At 45.4% G+C, this 20,620-nt stretch overlaps 1 protein-coding gene and 1 long non-coding RNA gene across 3 annotated transcripts in view; one reads left to right on the forward strand and one right to left on the reverse strand.

Moving 5' to 3' along the window:
• Positions 1 to 20,620, reverse strand: part of Rnf144b (ring finger protein 144B) — a 150,007-nt gene that overhangs the window by 113,599 nt on the left and 15,788 nt on the right. The window contains 1 exon segment of one of the 2 annotated variants that reach the window (NM_001108881.3): positions 18,249 to 18,403. The exons of the other annotated variant lie outside the window; for it this stretch is intronic. The gene's annotated coding sequence lies outside the window, so the exon portion shown is untranslated. 2 annotated transcript variants of the gene reach the window in all.
• Positions 17,670 to 18,755, forward strand: LOC148000044 (uncharacterized). Its single transcript, XR_015641182.1, has 2 exons — positions 17,670 to 18,161; positions 18,353 to 18,755. It is a non-coding gene; the product is annotated as an uncharacterized LOC148000044 (long non-coding RNA).

Genomic DNA, 20,620 nt, shown 5'->3' on the forward strand with positions numbered 1-20,620 from the left:
TCTCATGAAAAGAGAGGGAAAGTGGAAAAGGAGGTGGAGGAAGGGAAGAAAGATAATATACACATATGTAGGCATCTTTTAAACTAGCTTTAAGACTTGTTTAATGTATATGTATGTATGTACGTACGTATGCATGTGTGTGTGTCTTAGTTTGGGTTTTACTTCTGTGAAGAGACACCATGACCAAGGCAACTCTTATAAAGGACAGCATTTAACTGGGGCTGGCTTACAGGTTCAGAGGTTCAGTCCTCTATCATCAAGGTGGGAGCGTGGCAGCGTCCAGGCAGGATGGAGCTGGAGGAACTGAGAGTTCTACACCTTCATCCAAAGGCAGACAGGAGAAGACTGTCTTCCAGGGAGCTAGGACGAGGGTCTAAGCCCATGCCCACAGTGACAGACTTCCTCCAACAAGGCCACACCTTCTAATAGTGCCGCTCCCTGGGCCAAGCATATTCAAACCACGTAGTGTGTACCTATTATTTGTGTGGTCGATATTATGCCTGCAAACACCCGAAGAAGGTGTCAGACCCCCAGGTACTGGAGTTCCTGGATATGGTTCTGAGCCTTCGTGTGGCTGCTGAAAACCAAATCCAGACTCTACTGCCAGAGCTGCAAGTGCTCGTGACTGCTGAGCCATCTCTTCAGCCCTGACCTTTTATTTTTTCAGTTAAAAAAGGAAACACTACTCAGAAGTGACATAAAATTCTGCGTGCAAATAATTAAACCAACTGGTCACAAGCTCGGCAAATGCAATATTGGAGTCATAACTCGGGAAATGAAGAACAGAATAGAAAACAACTAAGTATATCTTTCCTGACTGAATACACAACAGTACTTACATTTTAATCCCGAAATGAACAAAGATTAAAAAAAAAAAAAAACCAAAAAGCCTGTTGCTTAGAGACAAGGACTAGTTTGGAGTATCCTTGAGTAGCAGAACATGTGGCAGGCATGTGATCCCAGCAACACAGACACACAAATTAAGGACACCTTCGGCAGCTGGAAAGATGGCTGAGTAGTTAAGAACATTTGTTGCTCTTGCAGAAGACCTGAGTTTGGTACCCAGCACCCACGTCATGTAGCTCAAAGCCACCTGCATCTCTAACTCCGAGGGATCTGACACCTTCTTCTGGCTTCCTGGGGCACCTGCATATATGTACACATATGTATAAATACAAGTAAAGTAAATCCTGGTGGGGGACGAAATAAAGGTTTTGCTCAACTGATGGCCTCAGCTCGCTCCCATTGAGTTTCTTAGTTTATAAATAGCTTCTCATTTGTAAAATAATGGATGAGCCCAGATATGCCTGATTTTTTTCTTCCTTTTTAGACAAATTATCATGATTACTAAGCTGGCCTGGAAAAAAACTACCGTGTACTTGAGGATGACCATGAACCATGGGATCATTCTGAGTGCCGGATGTGCCACCGTGCCCGGATTGTGCATGTACATAATGACGTGAAAGTCAAACCCAGGGCAAGATGCAGGGCAATGCCCTCTACTAACTGAGCTCAACCTCTGAGTTTCCCTGTAATCTTATACAAGCCATACACCTTAGTCACTGCTGTGTTGCTGTGAAGAAACACCAAAGCACCTCTTACAAAGGAAAGCATTTAATTTCTTGCTTACAATTTCAGAGGTTGGGTCCGTGATAGGCTTGAGGGGAAGCAAGGCAGACAACAAAAAGAAAGAGATACAGTGAGTCTGGCTTGACTTTTGTTGAAACCCTAAAGCCTACTATGAGTGACACACACACACCCCGCCCCCCATCAAGGACTCCCTTTCTAATCCCTCTCAAGTAGTGCTACTTTCTAATAACCAAGCGCTCAGATATATAAGCCTTACAGAGTCATTCCTATTCAAACCACCACATTACACTTCTCGGTCTCCATAGGCTTGTAGCCCTTCTCAAGGCAAAAATGCATTTAGTTCCATTTCAAAGGTTCCATGATCTACCACAGCCTTAACACTGTTTAAAAGTCTGAAGTCCAAAGTCTCTCTGAGACTCATGACAGCTTCTTAAATGAATGTCCTATAAAGTCAAAATCAAAAAGCAGACCACAGACTCCCAACATGCAATGGTACACCATACACATTCCAAAAGGGAGGAAATACTGGACCAAAGCAGGACCGAAAACCAGCAGGGCAAACTCCAAGTTCTGCATCTCCATCATCACCATGTGCTCTGTCAAAACCCCCTTCAGATCTCCAATCCCTTTCAACTTTGCTGATTGAAATGCACTTCTCTTGGATGGCTAGTAGCTTTCCTCAGCAGGTAGGCCATGGCTCTGACATCTGCAACAGCTTAGAGGGGCTCCAAGGTAATCCATGCTTCACCTTCACAGCTTCAGTCAAAAGCCTCAGTGGCTCTCTTTAGCCTAGGAGGGAGATTCCATGAGCCCTTTCTTGTACCCTTGGTTCTAAAGCCAGAGCACCGTGGTCAAAGTTGCCATGTCCTCCTGCTTGCTGGGGCTGGGACCCGGCACCTCATACAGATGTTTTCACCAGCTTTCTCTTTTCTGTGGTTTTCTTCAGTGCTTAAACTTTTCTCTCACTCCTCCTCACCAGTTGGAATCTTAGCTGGGAAGGGGTCTCGCCTTGAGCTTACCTGAGCTTTTATTGAATTTAGCATTGGCTTTTCTGTAAACGTTTTATCTTCTTGAGCACTGGACTTGACTCTACCACATTTCTTGATGCTCCTTTTCTCCCCAAACTTTGTACTTTCCCTTGCTCATCTTGCTCCTTTTTATTATATATCTGCATAAGAGTAACCTCTAACAACCATAGGCCAGAGTCAGTGTTAGGCTCTCTTGAAATCTCCTCTGCCAATGTTGCTAATCCAGACCTCTTAAAGTTAGCCTCAGGCATATTATTTTGGACAAGGGCAGAAAGCAGCTACATTCTTCCCTGAAGTATCACAAGAATGGTCTCTAGGCCACATACGAATACTCTTCTCCTCTGAAACCTGGGCTGTCATAATCTGCATTATTCACAGCACCACTGCCTTCCCCATTCCTACTAGTATGGCCATTTTCCAAAGTCCCAAAGTCCAAATTCTGCTAACAAGAAGCATGGCCAGGCTTGTCACAGTAGTGTCCCAGTCTCTGGTACCAACTCCTGTCTTACTCGGTGATCTATCTTTTGCTGTGAAGAGATCATGACCATGACAACTCTCATAAAGCATTTAAATGGAGCTTGCTTACATTTTTAGTGGTGGGGGAGCATGACAGCATGTAGGCAGAGAAGGAGCTGAGGGTTCTATATCTGGATCTATAGGCAGCAGTAAGGGAGAGACGCTGGGCCTGGTTTGAGCATTTGAAACCCCAAACCCACTCCAGTGACACATTTCCTCCAACAAGGCCACACCTTCTAATCCCTCTCAAGTAGTGCCACTCCCTAATGACCAAGCATTCAAATATATGAACCTATAGGGTCATTCGTATTCAAATCACCACACTGTAGCCTTGGCATATGAAGTTAGGTCTAAGTACAGGAGGATTCTACATCGGTTGTACTAGCAATACTAAATTGAGACTTCTTTTCCCTTAAAATATAACAATAACACTTGCAACATTCGAATATAGAAGTGTTAATTTCAAAACACTTTACAAAAGGAGTGAGTCTTAGTTATAGAGTTTTTGTTTTGCTTTAATTATGCGTAAGAGTCACCAAAGCAGAAACTCTCCCTTTGTTCAAGGCACTGTAGTGTACAGTTTGCCCAAAGCTTGATCCAAGAATCTTATACCAACAGATGGGACTACTTTCACTAATTAAAGCAAAAGATTTCTTCTCACTCTGGATCTGTCTACTCCTGACCAACTGTTGGGGTTTGAATGTGAAGTGTTCCCCACAGGTTGATATATTTGAACATTTGGTGGCTGAAGGGTGGCATTGTTTCTGGAAGGTTGTGGAGCCTTTACGAGATGGAGCCTCTGTGGAAGAAATGAGCCACCACAGGAGGGCCTTGCCATTTCATGGCTGTCCTCTGCCTCCTGACTGGATACAATGTGCTCTTACCTCAGGCTCCTACTCCCATGCTCTCCCCTCCAGGATAGACTGTATCCACTCAAACCCTGAGCCAAAATTAACCCTCCCAAAATGCTTCTTGTCAGGTATTTGCTCATAGCCTTGAGAAAAGTAACTAGCATGCTATGTTTGAATGCACACATTCCAGATTTACTTCTCTCTTCTCATACTGGTCCCTTCTGTTGTGACTTCAGATAATGTCAAATTCTACAAGGCAAAAACATATCATTATCCCTTTTTCTTACAAAAAAAGAAAGGAAGGAAGGAAGGAAGGAAGGAAGGAAGGAAGGAAGGAAGAAAAGACCACAGAGCATCTTACCCCAAATAAGGTCATTCTTACTTATCACTTGAGATAGGACAGCTCAAATACTCCTGATCATGCAGGCTTAATAGGAAACATTTGTGTGTGTGTGTGTGTGTGTGTGTGTGTGTGTGTGTGTGTGTGTGTTTCATATAACATGGAGAAATAGTGCATTTTCCTTTTTGAGAATGGACCATGTGAAATTTGAAAAGACAGTTCCCTTGAGAAGGACATCCAGGCTGTACTTGTAGCTCAGTGGTTAGAGTGCTGGCCTGGTGTAGAGGAGGATCTGAGTTCGATCCCCAGCTCTGCACGGTAATAAAACGAGTGAATAAAGATAAACGTAACAGGTTTCTCTCTACCTTCTGATAAAAGGAAGAATTTGTAGCAAGTCGCTTAGACTCAAAATACTTTATTTAAATCATGTCCATTGGGCTGCTGACCTCAAACCGGAGTCCTTGTTAGTTATCAGTCAACAGAGGTAGACATTTGGAAGGCACATTGGGTAACTAAGTCCCTTTCTCCTCCATAAACAGTGGCTGTCTCTTCCTACTGCTTACTGTAAGGAAAAGATACTCTTGCTTTTCAGTTGCCTCCAAGCCCACTTTAAGAGGCCAGGTGAAAAGGCAAGTCTTCATATTTGCATATACCTTAAGGCTTATCGACTCTGTTGTTCATTATTTCAGAAATTGTGAACGTAACTTAGTGGGTCTTTAGAGACTCTTTCCCTGCTCGCCTAAGCCTTTTTCTTTCCATGAATACTGGTCAAGCCAGCACTAGACCCAGAGACTCTCCCCGACTGCAGCTGTTTGCAACTAACTCGCATCATTATAACTGAAATGGCCTCTTACATGATCTAAAGCCTGAAGCACAGTGTAGGGCATTGTCCATTCATCAACATTATAGAAAAGCAGGAGTTTGTTTTGAAAATAAATGTCTGCCTAAAACCCCAAGTCATTAAGTCAGAAGCAAAATTACCGCTGGGGAGGGTGCGGAAGAGGAGCTGGGAAAGAACGGGAGAAATGGGATCGTGAAGGCTTATGTTTTCTAACTACCTGTGTTAGCCAAGCTAACCTTAAATTAGAAGCATTTTCCTTCCTTCCAGGAAAACTGTCTCATTCATACAATTAGAGGGTTAGCCTAGAGAAATGAGTCCTAACCAGAAGAGTCTGTCAGATTACCTAAGGGACTTTGCCAAGCATGCATGCCCATCCATATGGCAGACTGACTAAGCCAGAAGGCTTCAGGGAGTATTTTGAAAATATTCCACTGAGGGATTCTAAAGCCTCTAAGGTCTTTTTTTTTTTTTTTTAACCCTCTGGGTGTCCACATTAATAAACGGACCCAACGAAGAAAGATCTGTAGCATTAAATAAACAAGGCTCTGAAGACAATAATGATTGATTACATGGTGGTCCCGTGGTAAGAGAGAGCCACATGTGGTCTCCATCTTGGTATACAGCTCCTGGGAAAGCTTCCATAGTCGATTTGTATTTCATAAATGGTCTTGTATAGAAAGGAGAACGGGCTCTGGCCGGTTTCCGCTGATGCTTCTACAGGGCTTTTCTGGGAACGGTTCTCTGTGTATGTGTTGCCTCTCATACTTGCCAGCAAGGTCGCCCAGCTCACATAGAATCCACTGCTGGTACCAGACCAGGACTGCTCAGGGTTCTGCCATATCTTTCTGTCAACCAACATTTTTAGAAACCGTGACTCTAGCATAAAAAACACATATATTAGACTGGTTTAGTGGTTCTCACTCTTCTTAAGGCTGTGACATGTTGTGGTGACCCTCCAACCATATTGCAATGTAAACTGATACGCAGGACATCTGATATGAGACCCCAGAGGGATTGCGACCCCACAGGTTGAGAACCACTAGTCTCCTCTGTTGACTTGTTAGTCTTTCCTATGTCTGTTTGTTTCGGTAATTTTACCGTATGTGCATTTTAGGTGGTAATTTTGGTAGATGTGCATTTTAAACTTCTAAACTATAAAGTGAGGTTAGAAATAAAAAATTAAACTGAATTACACAACAAAAGGTTATTGTATTCTCACTAAGCAAATGAGCTAAAAAAAAAAAACCCCAAAAAAAACAAAAAAACAACTGATCAAAGCTATAATGATTAGATCATTTACTCATGGTAACTAACAGGCCAGGAACATGTAAGAATGAGGTATAATAAAACTTGGAATTAAACTTATCTGTGAGCACTATCTTTTAGCTGCATAATCCCTATAGGCTAATTTTTTTCTTTTCCCATCTTTATTACCTATGGGCTATTTTTAAAAAGTATTTATGTTGAGAAGATATGTGAGATTCACAGCCAGGAGGACTCAGTAGCTTAAATATGTAAGCTTGCTCGGTGATGACTAATTTCACTTGTCGACTTGGCTCCGAGGAGGGTGTTTCCAGATAGCATCTGAAGTGAGGCGGAAAAGCCCCCAGGGATGTGGGTGACGTCATCTCACAGTAGGGATCCTGAAACTCCACAGAAGACGAAAAGAAGGAGAGCAAGCCCAGTACGGGCTTTAATCTTTTTCTGCTTTCTGGTCTACCTAGATGTGAGCAAACAGCCTTCTGCCGCCAAGGACGGGAGCTGTCCCCTGAGATATGTGCCAAAATCAAATGTTTTCTCCTTTATGCTGCTTCTTGTTAGGCCTTTGGGCAAAGCAAGGAGGAAGGCAACTCATATGTCCTCCAAAGTTAATCTAAGGATTCAATATAGTTTGAATGAAGACGATGGGTCACAACGTCAATTCAAAGACTTTGAGGGAGTGCGTCATGCTGAGCTGATGTGAGAAGCCCAGAACCATCCCAAACCGGTCTCTACTAATATAGTCCCGGATAGAATACAAATAAACGCTTCTCACAAGAAGCTGGGCCAAAAGCTCAGAAGGGGAATCCCCCAGAAGGCAAGAAGAACGTCAAAGAAAACCCACAATGCTGGTTAGGAACTAAAGTCCACACGGATCCATAATGATAGGAGGTTGACGTGGGGTGTAGGGCTTATCTGCCAAAGGGACGGAGAATGAAGCCCGATATAAAAATCAGGAGAGGTAAAGGTAAATAAATAATAATAAAAACAGTAAAAACAAAACCAGGAGGGGGCAAGGGTTAAAAATCCTCCTTTCTCGGTTAAGAGAAATCGTACAAAGCATCCCGTTTCACCCTGAGCTAGAACCGCTGGTGAGAAAGTGGAGATTAGAGTCTGTGCAGTGTATAAGAAAGACTTCAAATGTGCTCTTGACTACGAGGCTGAAAACTAAGAAAACAGGTAGGCCTTGGCAAACAGAATAGAACTCGGAACCGTACCATAAGAACACATACCCCCTCCTGGATGCAGGACGCAGGAGCTCCTTGTGAGAAAGAGAATTAGCACATAAGAGGGAGAGTTTACACCACTGAAAATAGTTGATAGGAACTTTTAGAACTAAGCAGTGGTGTGCCCTTACTCCCAGTGCTGGGGTGGGGAACGGCAAGATCACAAGTGTGAGGCTAGCCTGGGCTAGGTAGTAAGGTTATGTCTCATAACTCAAAACTGAGCCTGGCTGCTGCTGTAGTTAGGGTGACTATCGCTGTGATGAGATGCCATGGCCAAAAGCAACTTGGGAAGGAGAGGGTTTATTTCACTCACCCTTCTGTATAACAGTTCACCATCAAAAAGCAGGAACTAATCAGGAAGAGAGTTTGGAGGAGGCAGGAGCTGATGCAGAGGACATGGAGGGGTGCTGCTTACTGGCCTGCTCCTCACGGCTTGCTTGCCCTGCTTTCCTTATAAGTTAGGACCACCAGCCCAGGGATGGCACTACTCACAATGAGCTGGGCCTGGCTGCATCAACCGCCCACTAAGAAAATGCCCGACAGCATCTTCTTCTGGAGGCTTTTTCTCAGCTGAGGCTCCCTCCTCTCTGATGACTCTAACTTGTGTCAAGCTGCCATAAAACGAGCCGACACAGTGGCCCGTGTCATTAATCCCAGCACCTAGGAGGCATAAGGAAGCCGTTCTTTGTGAGACTGAGGCCAGCCTGGTGTACACGGTGGAGTGCCAAGTCAGCCAGAACCGCCTGATTCTCTGACCCTGGTTCTCAACAAAACAAAACAGAACCAGAAAGCAAGGCTGGTAAGATGAGCAGGTGAAGGGGCTACCAAGATAGGTAACGCCAGCCCTCGGGAGGGGCAGACAGGGGATCCCCAGAACAAGTTGCCTGCTTAGACGAGTTGAGACTTCAAGCTTGGGGCTCACTCAGAGATGCTCACACATAAGGTGGAGAGCAACAGAGGAACACTTTGGATGCCAACCTCTGGCCTCCACACACACAGCTGCATATACATACATGTGCAATCTACCCGGATACACACACAAAGGGAGGAACATTTTCCACTGGTAAAAATCACTAGTAGCAGAATCTGGTGTCTTAACGTCTAAGTACTTACTATCAGTCGCAATCCAGCACGCCTTCCCCTCCCTATACTTCAAGACTTGTAAGAAGCACTTAAAACTACTCTTATGGCAAACAGCATTGCTGTGGAGATCCTAAGGGCACAGCAAGGGCTTCCTCTAGGACTAGAAACCCTGAGTCAGGTCAAGCTACTGACTCTCTTCTACCCTTTCCAGACCCTAACCTCCTCCTGGATCTGCAATTCTAGGTCCACAGAGTAAGTCAGTACCCTTGTTCTCTGTCCCTGGAAATACCTCTGTGTGCGTCACACACATGGTTTTCAGGATGTAGGAACACGTGGATAAAGATGATGCTTGCATTGTCCCATTACTCATGGCCCATCGAGAGAGAGGCTTGGATGGGATAGCATTGAAAGTCTGAGAAGATAATCTGGAAGCTAAGAATTTAAAGCCACTGTAAAATACCCAGGTGCCAAAAGGAGAAATCCATTACTGCTGCTTGTTCTAGACTTTGTTGGCTATGGGCACTATAACCATCCCTGTTTCCCAGGAACACGCGTCTTCCTGAAATTGATTGGTAGCAGACTAGAAGTGGCGAGCCATTCATCTCGGCCTTTTATCACTCCTGAGAGACTCTGGAAGCAGAAAAAGCAAAACCTCTTGTGTGCTTATTACACAGAGGCAATGCGTCAGATAGCTTCTCCAGCTGTGGATCAGGCTGCAGAGTTCATTTTAAAACTACCTAGTGTATATTTAAATCAATTAATTAAAATGCTCCTAGCATTATTTGGAAGAAACAAAAACAGTCTTTGTGGCATTTCTATGGCTAAGCTTAATTCCTGTAACAACCACTCTGCCTTCCTTCCTATACTCTTCTCAGTTATACATCACGGAAGAGCCATGTATAACACTAAAGGAGCAGGACTCACGGGGTGTCAGCAGAAAATTATTGGTTTTTACCACTACTGCTCTACGATGATTAACGTCATGTGTCAGCTTGACTGGATGAAAGGATACCCGGGTTGCCAGTAGAACATTCTGGATGTGTGTGTGAAGGAGCTTCTGAAGGATGTTAGCATGTATATACAGTAAGTAAAAAGTATCCAGGCAAAAGTTCCATCCAATCCACTGCAGGCCTCAAGGGAAGAGAAAAGCAAACAATGACAAATTCTCTCCTTGAGCTGAGAAGCCCACCTTCCCCTGCCTCAGACACCGGAGCGGCTGGGTGTTGGGTTTTAGATTGGAACTGAGTTACACTATTCTTGGCCTGCCTGGCTCTCCGCTTGCTGCCAGTAGATCAGGGGTCTTTTCAGCACCAATTACTATATGACCTGGTTGCCACGATAAAGCTCCCCATACATATGACCGTAAGCAGCCCACTGTTTCTGTTTCTCTCAAAAGCTTGAATTATGTGTGGGTTGTTCTTGTCTTCGGGTTAGATTCAGGGAGGTTGTCATGACGTTCTGGTCATCAGAGACCCTTCAAGTCATTCCACGTCAAAACATCGATCCCAGTTTTGTTGCCAACTGGCTGATCAAAGGCAGCCCTCGTTCCTCCAACTTGATGTAAAGGAGGGCTTCTGCCCACTTCTGCCACAGCCTGCTGGACCCTGCCTGCTTCCTGTATCAGGAAAGGTGAACACAGGAAAATATCTCTCTCCACATTGCTCGTTTAGGTCCCCACAGTAATCTCTCATCTGGGAATAAGACAGAGAGGAGGCGGGTTCAGTATTGCAGGATTTTGATGGCTGCTCTTGGAAGGCAGAGACAGGTGAATCTCTGAGGCCAGCATGGTCTACACAGTAAGTTCCAGACAAGCCAGAGCTACAGAGATAGCTGATATATATATATATATATATATATATATATATATATATATATATATATATATATATATATATATATATATATATATCATGCATTCTACCACTAAGGGTTACAGTACCAGTCCTTGGTGAGCTTTTTATAGCTTTTCCATGGGGTTGGGTATTGGTGGCAGGGATGGAGAGTGGCAAAGCAGGGAACCTACTCTGTCCTCACCTCTAGGGGTGGGTCACCAGCAGAACCCTTTTATGCAGATCCACACTTATGGAACTTTCATTGATTTACACTGCTGTGGCATAGGTGGCCGCCTTGTCCATGACTTGAGATGATGACCCCAGGTCAGCTCATTCTCCGTCACGATCTACCTTTGAGAGCATCCTCGTGTTCTGGTCTATCAAACCATGAAACAATGTCGTCGTCTCCCACCCCCCACACATACACACCCCACACACTATTGCTTTGCCATCATAGGAACCAGCACACAGGGTTCTGTAAACCCCCTCAGGCATAAACCATTCATCCGACATGCCTCTCACACTAGGGATAATGCACAGAAAACATTCTGAGTGGTCAGCACACTCTCTTTACACTTAAAGAGTAAAGCACCTCTCATCCCTTTCCTATGGTGGCCAGGGTACATGGGAAAACTCAGGTTCTCCAACTCTCCTTGGGGCTGGAGAGATGGCTAGGGGTTAAGTGCACTGACTGCTCTTCCAGAGGTCATAAGTTCAATTCCCAGCAACCATGTGGTGGCTCACAACCATCTGTAATGGGATCCTGGTGTGTCAGGGACAGGATGCTCATATACATTAAATAAATACATAAATACACATACGTATGTACGTACATACATACATACATTCATACATACGTTTTTAAGAACCCTCCTAATTATTATTTTCTTGGCCTCTCTAACCTTAGACAGAAGTGGGCAATGATCAGTGGGCACTGATTTCGGAACGGTGCTCAACTTGTGGCTTTGCACTCCCTTTTCTAGGTCCTATCTGATTTGTTCTTACCTTGCTTTGGACTGTGAAGTCTATCTTGGGGCACAGCCAAGAGGGACGCTACAAAGATTCCATCCTCTTACTTAGTTGCTTGTGTGATAACAGTACCATCTTTTGGTTCCTTATCTCTTCTCCCTTAGAGAAGTATTTGCACTCTGTTGGCTGGAAAGTTACTGGAAACAACACCCAAATAGCTTGAGCACCCATAACCCCAAGTGCTTTCCAAAGCCAGAGCTCTGGGAACTGACATGACGTCCCAAGAGGAACATTCTATTTCTTATGTTACCTGTACGATTGCGGTTATAAAACCCAGGTGCATCGAAAGTGCCTTATAAAAACACCTTCAAGCCATAGGACTCATGCATATGTCTCTAAGTGAATTTCATGTTTAGACTTGGGTCCCTAGGATAGCGGCTGGGTTTTTCCCCCCCCCCCTCTGGTCTCCATCATGAATTTGAATATTTGAACACGTCAAACATTTCTGGCCTTGTTCATCTCCCAGAAAGGATGTTCAAAAGAGGAGCCCTGCCCAAGAGCTGGGAGTGCTGAAGTGTGGAATCACAGAAAAGTACAATTCAGAGTCAGAACTCCCTCTCTCTGGGACCCTCACACCACACTGAAGTCCTGTTTTCATTCTCCTGGCCAGGATCCTCCTATGTCAACACAGAAACTCCTGAAGAGTTATCTCAGATTCCTCCTCTCTGTCACTTACCCTACCCAATCAGTTGCTAAGTCTTAGTAACAATATTTATACATCTCTCCAGCTAGCCCCTCCTCCCGGACGCTCTGCTTTGCCTTCATTCATAGCTTTGCTAATTTTAACCCAAGCTTTTTAAAAGACAGAAAGGAGGTCATGCATAACCCCATATGCATGTCCATGCCAGGGGGCTCCACCACCATGGGAAACTTGAACTCTTTACCCTGAACAAATGTTTCTTCTTCATAAGCACTCTTTGTCTGGTATTTTGTCACAATAACAAAAGCTGCCTTGGACAAAAAGATTTCTGTTTCAATGTAGTCTAGGTATATACCGTAAAGAAAATAGGGGGACTGGGAGAGCCCTAGTACCACATAAAAACTGGGATCACAGCACTGGGGAGGTAGAGTCATGAGGATCACAGATTTAAGGTCACCCTTGGCTACATAGGAAGTTAGAGGCCAGTCTGAGCTGGGGTCCGCTACATGAGCCCCTTGTGTCAAAAAGAAAAAGAGAAATTGTAGCATCAAAGTTCCTTTCCTGCTCCCACCTGCCTCCTGCTGTCTCTTCCCAACTATTTTCACTGTTTCCTTCTTCTTTAATCTGGACACAGAGTTAGCCAGAGGCCAAACAACCCTGTGACAGAGCACGTCATGAACTCCTAATTCTGGACTAACAGTAATGACTTCTTTCAGGCAGAGGAAACAGATACCAGATCGTAGGTGGACTCAGACAGTATCAATCGAGCAAATTCACTGAAAAAGCAGAGCACTGGATTGAGAGGCGTTCATTCACAAAATTAAAGGTATTACTGGCCTAGTGCATTTTTCTCAGACTCTGTGAGAAATGTTTTGACAAAGCCAACGACTCTTAACCCTATCAGAGCAGTGTTCATTTTTATGAGCTCATTTCTCCTTTGATTAAGTCCGGGACTCTCGCTCCAGGGATGGCACCCTCACAGACACACGTGGAGGTCCCTCTCCTGGGTGATTTCAAACCCAGTCAGGCTGACAGAGAGGATGAGCCACTGCCTTGTGTGTGTTTTAATTAATTACTCTCCTCACAGAGCAACAGCAAAAGACAGGAGAACTTCTTAGCCCTGAAGGGAACATTATACAACAGAGATTCCTGCATATAGAGTGAAGACTGTGTGAATTTGCCATCCACAGGTACCCAACGGATCCTCAATTTTCCGAAAACTATAAGCAAAATCTTTTAAAAAATCATCTTGATGATTGGAGTGCATTCTGTCTTGGAAACATTAATTTTTTTTAAGTATTAAATCAACGCCAGGTGCTTGTGTTCCACACATTGAATGTATCTAAGATAAAATACGCGGACACATGAAGACCTTCTACGGTCTTTTCAGAATTAGGAAATACCTCAGAAGCCCCACATGTGTACAGCATCGTCCCCATAGACCACGCAGTGTCTTGTGCTCTTAGAGAAGAAGCTGCTAGCTTCTGTGGATCACAGCTCTGTTTAAAGAGAGTAATGGTTGCCCCTTAGAGATGTGTGGATTTCTTTTTTATTTTTATTTTTTTTTATTTTACTTTGTGAGTTAGTGTTTTGCCTGCATGTAGGTCTGTGCACCACATGTATGCCCGGTGCTCACAAAGGCCAGAAGAGGGCACCAGATGGCTGGAACCAGAGTCATTGGTGGTCGTCAGCTGCCACGTGAGTACTAGGTCTCAAACCCAGGTCATCTGGGAGAGCAGCCAGTAGCCCCGTCCCCCTTCCCCTCCCCCTGAGCTGAGGACCGAACCCAGGGCCTTGCACTTGCTAGGCAAGCGCTCTACCACTGAGCTAAATCCCCAACCCCGCAGCCAGTAGTCTTAACTATCAGTTCTCCAGTACCTAATTTCTTAACGTATATAAACAACCTCAACAAACGGTAGATAATTGTGGTGTGGCAGGAATATTTATCAAAGTTTCATATGACCTCTCATGGTTGAATTCAATCCTTATAACGCCAAGGATCAGAACACAGCATTTTACATCTAGTAGTAATGACCCCCGGGGCCTTCGGTTCATTACTACCCTAGTGAACTCAGAGATAAATTCACCTCAGGTGGACATAACCTTGAGGATGAAAATTTTGAAGGATGAAAGCATTCACGGACGGGACTTATGAAGGACAGGCCCCAGTGAAATAGCGGCCTGCGGGCAAGAAAGGAGAATCCTTTCTACGATGTCAGATGAAAAACTCTGCCCTGAAAGGCAGTCACTGTTATCCCCTTTCCACAGAGCTGTGATTAGAGAAGCTGGTACCTTCAAGGATGCATACCACCTTCACCCCTGCACACAGCTTCCCTGAGGAGGACAAGGTGCGGACTGAGGTACAGACTAATCGCATTGTCATTGTGGGGTTGGGGATTTAGCTCAGTGGTAGAGCGCTTGCCTAGCAAGCACAAGGCCCTGGGTTCAGTCCCCAGCTCCGAAAAAAAAAGAAAGAAAGAAAGAAAAGAAAAGCCATCGTAAAGTATCCATGTGTTTTTATATTTCTGCCTAGATGCATTTAATGTGAGGAACTCAGCCGGCTGCCACCGGTAGGATAAGAGAAAACTACCATATTTAAAGGGACTTAGAAAGGTTGAAGGCTGTCCACTCAGGTGACTGGCTGATTCCCTAAGCCCTGCTCTTTCTTTCTACCCCACATTCCTCTGCCTTGAGGTACCCTTTGTCTTCTGTCAGAATGCTGGGAAGTTAGTTTCAAGGACCAAGGTGCCTTTGTAAATTACCTGTACTGTCTACATATGTGGGCAGCCATTGCCACCCTACTGAGTCCATCTCAGGTGGACAAATTCCTCATTGCTTTGAAAACCGGAAAGATGTAAATCTTAATGCCCAGTCTCAAAGACTGGGTTACGACAATGGAGCACTTCGTTATGCATCTGTAGAAAAGAGCGATTAAGACAGAGATGGGCTCTGCAGTGCTCTTCCAACTTTAGTTCCCCGTGGCTCTATTATAATTTCTGCATCCTTGAATCGCTGAGAAATTAACCTGGCGCCGGGAGACCAGGCAAGGGGCTGTGCTCCTTGTGGCCAAAGGAATTCCTTAGAACATGGAGCTGAAAAAGCAACCGAGTTCTGCAGCCTATACCCGCATGTTCTGATTGATGGGAGGGGAAAATAGTCAACCCAAAGTGCCAGCCATTCCTCTGTGAGCTGGCGTGGCAGGGAGAGAGCGCGTGTGGGGGGTCAGTGAAGCATCAAGTTACAAACTAAATTAAAGGTCTTCGAAAGAGTGGAAGGGTCTAATCATCCAGTCTGAGGCTGCCAGAACTGAATCCACCACGGTCACTCTCAAAAGACTTACACGAGCTATGCACACAGTAGGCAATGGGCATCGGGCATCCCTTTTCTATTTTTTTAAGGACTTCTAGTTCCAAATAGATCTTTATAGAATTGTTTTCATGAAGTCTTTTTAGTTCTGTCGTATTAAAATGTCCGCGAAAAAGTGATCAAAACCTAATGCTTAACTATCCCACCACAGAGAAAAAAAAATATTGTGGTTTTTGGTTCCTATTAAAAACATGTGTTACATATATAATTATGGAAGTCTCGGATCCAGTGTGTACGACATACACAAAACCTTTGTGAAATAATAATACGTTTGCCTCACTGATAGAATTTGTAGCATAATACTGTAGGCTGTCCGTGCCACTGAAGGGGGCACTTTGCAAAGGCCAGCTAGCATGTGCTTTTCTGCATGTGCAGTGATCAGATCTCAAACAAGGATCCACGGGACTGAGGGAAGGTCACTTCTACAATTTACAGTATTTTCGGGAGGTGGTTGGGCTGAATCATGTGCATCTGCACTATTTTTCCTCAGGGAAAGTTAATTTTAGAAAGGAGAAAAATTTTGCCAGGAAAACAATCATATTGGCTCACTAACTAGACAACGTCTTTTCTCAAATGTTCAAAAGGCTTTACAGTCTCCGTTTGTCCTTAGTGTTCTTGAGAGCTGGTTATCAGCCCCATTTCACAGGGAATAAAAAATAAATAAATAAATAAATAAATAAATAAATAAATAAATAAAAAGGAAAGGACAGGGCAGGACTGCTCCTCCGTATGGTGGAGGAGAAAGTTTAGCATAGGTACGCAGGAGAGCATAGATAGAGGCAGACTCATCTGGGAGAAAGTCCAGAGTGGCCATGACCCTGAATCATGTTGAGAGAGGGGGAGGGGGACGGGGAGGGGGGGGGACCAAGAACAGCAGCCAGGAGGCCAAAGGTACAAAAGAGGGGGCAGGTAACCAAAATGTCTGGATTACATAGGGAAGAGCCAATCCCGGCAGGGCAACCCAACCCCAGGGCTGCAGAGTTCAGGGTAGAGGAAGTCTGCCATTCCCAGTAACAGGTAGGGAGAACTGGACGCCAGGTCTGCTTTGATATGTTAAATCAGCACCCCAGTCACTCCTCCCGGGCTTGAAACGTAACACATCTCATTCCATAAAATGAGACCAGTGCTTTAGTAGTGTGCCTATGTGACAAACGATGAAGAAGTTAGCCCTTTCCTCAGCGTTTCAGAAGACACCGGGACGTCTCTTTTGTCCCCGGTTGTGGTTGTTACTGTCTGACGGCTGCACAGATACTTAAATAAGGATGTGCATGGAGAACAGCAAATGCACAACTGTCACGCCATGCAGTATGGGAACGGATTCAGCTTCATTAAATATGATTGATGACCTTACCGGCCAGTCAGAGTAGAAGACGACCTGGGCTCACGTAATTGGCAGCATAAACAAGATTTGCATTCATTTACATGGCCATTCCTTCTTTTGTCGCCTGCAGATTGGTCTGTTGAGGGTTTTTGGTTTTTCCATTTTGTTTTGTTTTGTTTTGTTTTGTTTGCCTTTAAATAAGCAACAAGTACCCAGACCAAAGGCCTGCATTCCATCATAGACAAAAGTCAAGGAGCAGTCAGGGGAAGATTTTCATATTCCCAGCAGAAAGGGCCTCCACCCTTTTCAGTCACAGGAGTATTTGTGAGGAAATTCTTACTTTTTTAAAAACGTGACGTTTTAAATCTGGTCTCTTAGAAGCACGGCATTTTCCTCTAGTCCTGTATCTGAGTTTCAAAATAGCACTAAGCTTCCCTTCCCCAAACCACCACCCCAGAAGCAATGGCACTGCATCAAACCATCGGCTTTGGAGAACAGGCTTTCTCCCACGTGGACTTTATACTTTCAAGAGGACAATGGAGGAGGAGGAGGATCGTGCTCACTACCCAGCTGTTTTGTTTTTTTTTTTAAGATATAAAGTATACATACATACACAACAGCCTCTCTCTCTCCCTCCCCCTCCCCTTCTCCTACCAGATCTGAATCAAGAATAAAGGGTGGGGCCTGCGGTTTTGTTTTTTCCAAGCTCCAGGATAAGAGATAGTGCTTCAAGGTCTGATAAACTTGTAGCAATTGCTGTCGCCTTGAAAACATCGTAAACTCATCACAGTGTTTAAACTGGGAAGAGGGGGTAGGGTAGGGACTGGGGAATCCCAACTGTTCAATGAGGACGCAGATGGTGATACATTGCAATGACCGGATTCTTTCCGAAGTTAGGGCAGTAATGCAAGGCCAGGGTATGTTCTGGAAGATTAGGAATTGCAGTATTTCAGATCCAACTTTCAGATCTTAGGGGCAATTAGTGCATCTGTACCCACACACCTGGAGAGGGTGGACGATCTCGTGCCACCCCCTTGCCCTCAGCGACCCAGAGTCGGGGTGCAGGGTTCCTGGAGCGGTCCTGGGAAAGACATGAAAGCGAGGGGTGGAGAGGGGGCGAAGGTGCCGCGGGCCGCGGAGCAGAAACCCAGAACGCGCAGCATGGGAGCCCTTGCCAGTCGCTCAGCACAGAGCGTCAGCTTGGCGCTGAAGACCCCGGAGGAGAGCAGAGGAAGAAGGTAAGGAGGTGGCAGCCCCGGGGAGGAAGGAACGTACTGGGCACGATGAGTCCTGCGGTTCCAGGGCAGCATCGAGCTACTCCTTACCTTGAGGTCTGAGCCACAGCCTGAGACTCTCGGAGGGGCAAGGGCTGGGTTGTCAGCGGCTCCAGCCGGAGGCTTCTGGCATCAAAGGCTTTCCAATCTCCTAGCTACCATCCTGGGGCTCTCTCCGGCGGCCTGCGGCCCTTGCACCCCGCTCCCTGGGCAGCGAGCGTCAGCCAAGCCGCTCCCCCGCTGTTTATTCCCGGAGCCAGGCCCCTCTCTGTCGCCTCCCCGCCTCCAGCGCGCGCACACCTCCCCCGGAGGCGCACTCCTTAGTAAGCAGGCAGCGCGAGTGGTCCAGGGAATCCGGACGCGGGCAACTTGAGAAAATCCGTTTAAAATCTTTCATGTGCGCGACAAGGTTCAAGGAACTATTTACATCCATCTTCCGCCTCTACTGAGTGTCTTCGCTCCATTTTCCAACGCTTGGTATTCTCCTAAGCACCATTCTGCGACTCTCCTGGCAGACATGTACACACCCCCACCTCCAATAAACCCATGGTTGTTTTTAAAATGTCGACACATTCACTCTCTTTGAACTTAGGGTGCTGGGAGTTCGACTGGGTCTCGGGAGGAATATATTCAGCTGCACAAGTCAGGGCAAGTCTCCTTAGCCAGCACTGAGGATGCATGCCACCTGTCAGGGCCCCGAGCGCGTGACGGAGCCTTTAATTACTCTCTGGTTTTGGTTACTGAGTCTGTCTCCTCTGACCCAGGAGAGACCCAGTTCTGAGGCTCCAATTCCAGGGAGAGCAGATGGAGATGTTCAAGGAAGAGAGTTCTGATAGAGGACGAACTCGCAATGGGTACAGCCTACTTAATAATACAGCAGATGAGAAAGGATGGGAAGCCGTGCGAGGGGGGCGGAGGGGGGGGACATCACCTCTCCCTAACCGGAGAGAGCAGAGAGTGACGTAACCCCAGCGGGAATGTGCCAGGTGAGCTGTCAAGTGGGATTCTAGCCATTCATTCACCTGTGAGTGTACTGCATGTTTATGGACGCGTCATTCACAGTCAAGGTGTAACTCCGAGGCTGACCAGGATTAACTTGGTAACTGGTTTATAACAACAACCTGAAAAATAAAGGTAGCCGCCCATCCCTTATCCTTTCTAGATTTCTCAAATAGCTTTCTAACCCTAGGGTTTCAAAAAGGAGGCAGTTGCTAAAACGGTCAGATTTCCGAACTGAGCCAGAGGGGAGGTAGACAACGGGAGATGAAATGACCAAACATGTCATTGCAATTAGCGCTGGAGACTGAAGAGCTTAAAGCATCGTTGCTGAAGTGCAGGTGAATAGAGATGGATGAGTCAACCGCCTCTGCGGTGCAGGTGCCGTGACGGAGGATGCCCACAGAGGGCAGTAGGAAGGAGACAGGGTCAGTGCAACTTGGCTGCAACAGCAGAATAGGGAAAAGTTGTTCAGGAGAGGGAAGAAAAGGGCAAGAGGAAAAGTCAAAAGGACAAATTCAAAGATTTTTTTTTTAATTTTTGAATTGGTCCTTGGCAATTCAAGAATTTTAAATTCACCATGGACGAAGAATCCTCTGTTGGAGGTGAGAATACAAACAGTTGGGAAGAAAGGACTCGAGGCCAGAAGCGATAAGAAGAGAACGGATCAGGCAGCATCTCCAACCCTCGTTTTTAAAACTGCATTCATTTCACAGATAAGGAGGAGGCACTGACATACTAGCACACTAACATGGATGTCAGATTTTGTTTTTCCAGATAGGGTTTCTCTGCTGTACCCCCTGGATGTCCTGGAATTAACTTTGGAGACTAGCCTGGCCTTGAACACAGAGATCAGCCTGCCTCTGCCTCACAAGTGCTGGGATCAAAGGTCTGCTCCACCACAGCCAGCTAGTGATGTCAGATTTTTTTTTTTTCAGAGCTGGGGACCGAACCCAGGGCCTTGCGCTTGCTAGGCAAGCGCTCTACGGCTGAACTAAATCCCCAACCACGTGATGTCAGATTTTTAATCGGAGGAAAACTACCCGCTGTGGGAAGAGAATGAATGGTAATGAGAGGTGGGATTGGGGTACGGGAGGAATCCAGAAGGGACATTTAAAGCAGTGAATATTGACATATATTGTCCTTCTGCTGTTGAGAAATCCAATTGCGGTCCCATGAGGGAGAAAGCTCAGGGTGATTTAAAAAAAAAAATCATGAAACAATATAGGTAAACAGAAACTATAAAGAAAATGGCCATTTGAAACTAAGTATCTTAGGCCAGGCATGTTAGCTCAAGTCTTTAATCCCAGCACTTAAGAGGCAAAGCAGGCAGTGATTTGAAGCCAACCTAGTCTACAAAACAAGTAACAGGTGAGCCAGAGCTACATAGAGAAACCCTATCTTGAAAAATCAAAAATAAACTAACT

Source organism: Rattus norvegicus, chromosome 17, assembly GCF_021556685.1.
Source record: "Rattus norvegicus strain SHRSP/BbbUtx chromosome 17, alternate assembly SHRSP_T2T, whole genome shotgun sequence".
In the NCBI taxonomy this organism is placed as follows: domain Eukaryota; kingdom Metazoa; phylum Chordata; class Mammalia; order Rodentia; family Muridae; genus Rattus; species Rattus norvegicus.